Consider the following 5,935-nt stretch of genomic DNA (forward strand, 5'->3'; position numbering starts at 1 on the left):
ACTAGGACAACAGGTGTTAGAACACATCCACCGAACCACCCACCTGGGGGCCCGGCGGATGATAGACCTGATCAGACGCTCCAAGCTCAAAATCAGACATATAGCTGAGACGGCCAGCAGTATCGTGACAAGTTGCAAAGTCTGCCAGCTTAACAACGCATACCCCCAATCTCAAGCTGCAGCAGGAACAAGGCTCAGGGGAACCAGGCCCGGTATCTACTGGGAAGTAGATTTTACCGAAATAAAGCCAGGAAAGTACGGGTACCGGTACTTACTTGTCTTTGTACATACTTTTTCAGGGTGGACTGAAGCATTCCCAACCAAAAGAGAAACTGCTCAGGTCGTAGCAAAGAAAATTCTGGAAGATATCCTTCCCAGGTATGGCTTCCCCATCCAGATAGGGTCAGATAATGGGCCCGCTTTCGTCGCTAAGGTAAGTCAGGACTTGGCTTCCATCCTTGGGGCAAATTGGAAGCTACATTGCGCTTACAGGCCCCAGAGTTCAGGACAGGTAGAAAGGATGAATCGGACCTTAAAAGAGACCTTAACTAAATTGACTATAGAGACTGGCGCTAATTGGGTAGTCCTTCTCCCCTATGCTCTGTTCCGGGCCCGTAATACCCCTTACAAAGTGGGCCTTACCCCTTACGAAATCATGTATGGCAGACCTCCACCGCTGGTTCCTAGCTTAAAAGATGACCTGCTTAAGTCTGAAACAGAAAATGTCTCTGAATTCTTATTTTCCTTACAAGCCTTACAGAAAATTCACCAAGAAATCTGGCCCAAGCTGAAAGAGCTATATGAGACCAGTCCCCCACCGACACCCCATCCGTACCAGCCAGGAGACTGGGTCCTGGTTAAGCGACACCGACAAGAGACCCTAGAGCCCAGGTGGAAAGGACCACTCCAAGTACTCCTGACCACACCCACCGCCCTGAAGGTAGAAGGCATTGCGTCGTGGATCCACTACACCCACGTCAAGCCAGTGGACCCAACCTCCGACCTTCTGGGGCCAATCACGGCGGCGGCTGAAGCACCGGACACGTGGACTGTGGGCAGAGCTAAGAACAACCCCTTAAAACTCACCCTGCGCCGGCAGCATAGCTCACTGCAAACATGCAGTTAGGTAGTCTAACTCTAACATTAGTCGCCCTAGTGGCCGCTGGGGAAAACATAAAGCCAGCTCCTAATCCCTTTGTCTAGAGATTCTGGCTTTATGAAAACCAAACCCACCCTGGGCAACCTCATAAGCCCGGGAAATTAGTGGCCAGTGCAGATTGCCCCTCCTCAGGGTGCAATAGCCCAATTTTACTAAATTTTACCGATTTCCCAGTAGCCAAACCAGTGGCACCAATAATATGCTTCGAGTATGATCAGACTGAATACAATTGTAAACACTATTGGTGGCACCAAAGTGCCGGCTGCCCTTATAACTACTGTAACATCCATAAATACCAATGGTGGGGTGGAAAAGAACAGATAGATCCCAGATGGCCCTTCCATCGCAGACGAGATAGACACCTTTCATATACATGGATAGTTAGAGACCCCTGGAACTCCCGCTGGACCACGCCTCAACACGGGGCTGTATACTACTCCTCCGCCTCCACATGGCCTAGCAGTCACCTCTATCTGTGGCGGGGTCTAGTGCAGGTACGTCCCCTGGTCCATGGAAATATCCAGCGACAAGAAAACCGCCTGACACAAGACTTACGTCCTTTTTCCTGGTTAAAATTATTGCAAGAAGGATTAGAACTTGCCAACCTTACAGGACTTCACAGCCTGTCTGGCTGCTTTCTGTGTGCCACTCTAGGGCGTCCACCACTAACCGCTGTCCCCCTGCCATGGGGATCCTCCACCTCAGCCCAAGCTAACAACCACCGAAACCTCTCATATGCCCCTATCCCTAACGTGCCACTATACCTAAACCCCAGTCAAGAAAAGTTTCCCTACTGTTTCTCAGGAACTAATTCCAGCCTCTGCAACATCACTGCAACGCCCCCTAACATCACCTTAAGGGCTCCGTCAGGCATATTCTTCTGGTGTAATGGAACATTATCTAAAAACCTATCAAGCCCCTCTGTTACCAACCTACTGTGTCTTCCTGTCACATTAGTTCCCCGGTTAACTCTGCTTACTGCCGGCGAGTTCCTAGGGTATACCGGTAACTGGACTAGTGCTGTTATTCACCCAGACCCTAGACCGAGACCTGCACGAGCCATATTTCTCCCCCTCATTGCAGGAATCTCCCTCACCGCATCCTTCATGGTGGCCGGACTAGCTGGGGGAGCCCTAGGTCACACCCTTATAGAAAGTAACAAGCTGTACCAACAATTTGCCGTTGCTATGGAGGAGTCAGCTGAGTCCCTTGCCTCCCTCCAGTGGCAGCTCACGTCCCTAGCACAGGTAACCTTGCAGAACCGGAGGGCCTTAGACCTACTCACTGCTGAAAAAGGGGGAACGTGTATGTTTCTAAAGGAAGACTGTTGTTTCTACATAAATGAATCAGGGCTCGTGGAAGACCGGGTCCAACAGTTACGCAAGTTAAGCACAGAAGTAAGAACACGGCAGTTTGCTTCAGCTGCAGACCAATGGTGGAACTCATCTATGTTTTCTCTGTTAGCCCCCTTCCTTGGACCCCTACTGAGTCTACTATTTCTGCTTACCGTAGGACCTTGTGTTGTTAACAGAATTTTGTGGTTCGTTAGAGAAAGGTTTGACACTGTACAACTCATGGTCCTCAGAGCCCAATACCAACCTGTAAATGCTGAAGCAGAATCAGACTTATAAGACCCAAGATTGGCTCTAAAAATACCTGAAAAGAAAAGGGGGGAATGAAAGGAGCCGGGCACATTCCTCAGCCCCGGGCTCAAAACAAACAAGCCCAGTACAAACACATCCCATCTTCCCATCTCACCACATATCGCCATATATCTCTCAAACTTCCTGAGCCCAGTACAAACACATCCCATCTTCCCATCTCACCACATATCGCCATATATCTCTCAAACTTCCTGAGCCCAGTACAAACACCACCAGGAAAGTCTCCGATAAGGGGACAGCCGTTCAAAGTTTTACTGAAAAAGCGGGAACCAAAAGAATTCCTTTGTTCCCCTGTAACTCTCAGGCTATAAAAAGCAAACACTCGCATTGTTCAGGGCCCTCTTGTATGCTGTGGAATGGAGGGACCAGGTTCGAACTTGTAGTAAAGATCCTTGCTGCTTGGCTTTGACTCTGGACTCTGGTGGTCTTCTTTGGGGAACTAATGGTCTGGGCATAACAGAGGTCTTTCTCACAGGGTCTGAGAAGGCCACTGCGGTCATTTCTTCCCTTCTGTCAGACATAATTCCTTGGTTTGGCCTTCCCACCTCTATACAGTCCAATAACAGACCGGCCTTTATTAGTCAAATCACCCAAGCAGTTTCTCAGGCTCTTGGTATTCAGTGGAAACTTCATACCCCTTACCATCCTCAATCTTCAGGAAAGGTAGAATGGACTAATGGTCTATTAAAGACACATCTCACCAAGCTCAGCCTCCAACTTAAAAAGGACTGGACAATACTTTTACCACTTTCCCTTCTCAGAATTCAGGCGTGTCCTCGGAATGCTACAGGGTACAGCCCATTTGAGCTCCTGTATGGACGCTCCTTTTTATTAAGCCCCAGTCTCATTCCAGACACCAGACCAACTTGGACTGTGTGTGTGCCCCAGAAAACTTGTCATCCCTACTATCTTCTGTCTAGTCATACTCCTATTCACCATTCTCAACTACTCATACATGCCCTGCTCTTGTTTACACTGCCGGTTTACACTGTTTCTCCAAGCCATCGCAGCTGATATCTCCTGGTGCTATCCCCAAACTGCCACCCTTAACTCTTGAAGTAAATAAATAATCTTTGCCGGCAAGGCTATGCTGAACCTCCTTAGGCACTCTCTAGTTAGATGTCCTAGGTCCTCCCAATTCTTAGTCCTTTAATACCTGTTTTTCTCCTTGTCTTATTCCCTTCTTTTTTCACTTCATACAAAATTGTATCTAGGCCATCATCAATAACTCTATAAGACAAATGTGTCTTCTAACAACCCCACAATATCACCCCTTTCCACAAAATCTTCCTTCAGCTTAATCTCTCCTACTATAGGTTCCCATGCCACCCCAATCCTGCTCGAAGCAGCCCTGAGAAACATCGCCCATTGTCTCTCCATACCACCCCCCAAAAATTTTCACCATCCCAATACTTTACCACTATTTCATTTTATTTTTCTTATTAATATAAGAAGACAGGAATGTCAGGCCTCTGAGCCCAAGCTAAGCCATCATATCCCCTGTGACCTGCATGTACACATCCAGATGGCCGGTTCCTGCCTTAACTGATGACATTCCACCACAAAAGAAGTGAAAATGGCCTCTTCCTGCCTTAACTGATGACATTGTCTTGTGAAATTCCTTCTCCTGGCTCATCCTGGCTCAAAAGCTCCCCTACTGAGCACCTTGTGACCCCCACTCCTGCCCGCTAGAGAACAACCCCCCTTTTTCCTTTATCTACCCAAATCCTATAAAACGGCCCCACCCCTATCTCCCTTCGCTGACTCTTTTCGGACTCAGCCCGCCTGCAGCCAGGTGAGCCTTTGCTCACACAAAGGCTGTTTGGTGGTCTCTTCACACGGACGCGCATGAAAGTTGGTTTGTATGAGATGGTTAAAAAGGCCAAAGAGAAAAGATTTATTTATTTATTTATTTATTTGTCTATGAAGTTGCTGTTTATTTATTTATTTTTTTTGGCCTATTTCACAGATGTGTGAAACAATGTTGTCCAACGATGAACTGGAATTTTATTTTGCTGAGTTGTTCTAACAACAACAGCAAAGACATCATGCATAAATCTTGTATAAGGTCCACACATGGTTGCCAAGATAGGACATACCTATGCCAATTCCATTAAGTCAAGTTAAACAGGAGACGATACTTTCAGGGATCATTTCTGTAGTTTGCTACTAGAGAAGTTCCTGTAAACGTGTAGAGAAAAAAGTGTTAAACAGGAATATATGAAGATCATCAAAGAATGGACCAAATGCCACAATGTCATTATCATTTTTATTCATCACCTCATTAACATGGATAAAACCACTGCCCCTGCTGAATTCTCATGGCAGGGATTAGTTATCATGCCCTTCATACCAGGACCTAGCCCCATGAGTAAATGTGTTCCTGGTTTAACTCTGGAAACGCTCAGACATTAGTTAAGGGACCATGGGGCACACAGCAACCTACGAGGTCTTAAATAGAAACTGCCCGTGGCTCCACCCTTTCTCTCAGCGCACATTCACTCCATCAGGAAATCCCATCAGCTCTGCCGGATTCCTGGATCTTTTCACTCACCAGCTCCAGGGCCACGTGAGGGCTCTGGGTAATTTGCAGCAGTCTGTCTGCTCCGCCCTCTCCTCCAGCTCCTGCCTTTGACCCCCTGCAGTCTGTTTCGAATGCAGCAGCCAGCCAGAGCTACTCTTTTCAAACGCCAGACAGATCTCATCACTCATGTGGCTGAAAACTTTCTGGTCCTCCCATCTCACCCTTAGGAAAGCCCAAATGCTTGCAACGGCCCCCAAGGCCCTATGAGATCCACCCCCTGGACTTCTCTGACATCAACTCCCGTTACTCCGATTGCTTGCCCCGTTTTGGCCTTCCTGGTTTCCTACTGTTCTTCCCCATGGTTGGTGCCTCTGCCAGACGCAGTGTCCCCAGGCAGCTTCCAAGGCTCTCTCACCTCCTTGCTGGGCTCTGTCCTGACCACACTTTACATCTGCAGCAGGTTTCACCCTCCAGTTTTCTCCAAACCACCCCCTACCCTTGATGCTCATTTTCCTAAAGCAATGAACATCTTTTAATTTATTTGACAACAGACTTAAGGATGTTTACTTTCTTCCTCTCCTCACTAGA

The 5,935-nt window shown here is 47.7% G+C and overlaps 1 pseudogene; it reads left to right on the forward strand.

The window, feature by feature from the left end:
• The first annotated feature begins 4,954 nt into the window (after positions 1 to 4,954).
• On the forward strand, positions 4,955 to 5,028 carry LOC115935742 (uncharacterized; annotated as a pseudogene).
• Positions 5,029 to 5,935: the final 907 nt, after the last annotated feature.

The sequence above is a fragment of the Gorilla gorilla genome, chromosome 7 (genome assembly GCF_029281585.2).
Source record: "Gorilla gorilla gorilla isolate KB3781 chromosome 7, NHGRI_mGorGor1-v2.1_pri, whole genome shotgun sequence".
Taxonomy (NCBI): Eukaryota; Metazoa; Chordata; class Mammalia; order Primates; family Hominidae; genus Gorilla; species Gorilla gorilla.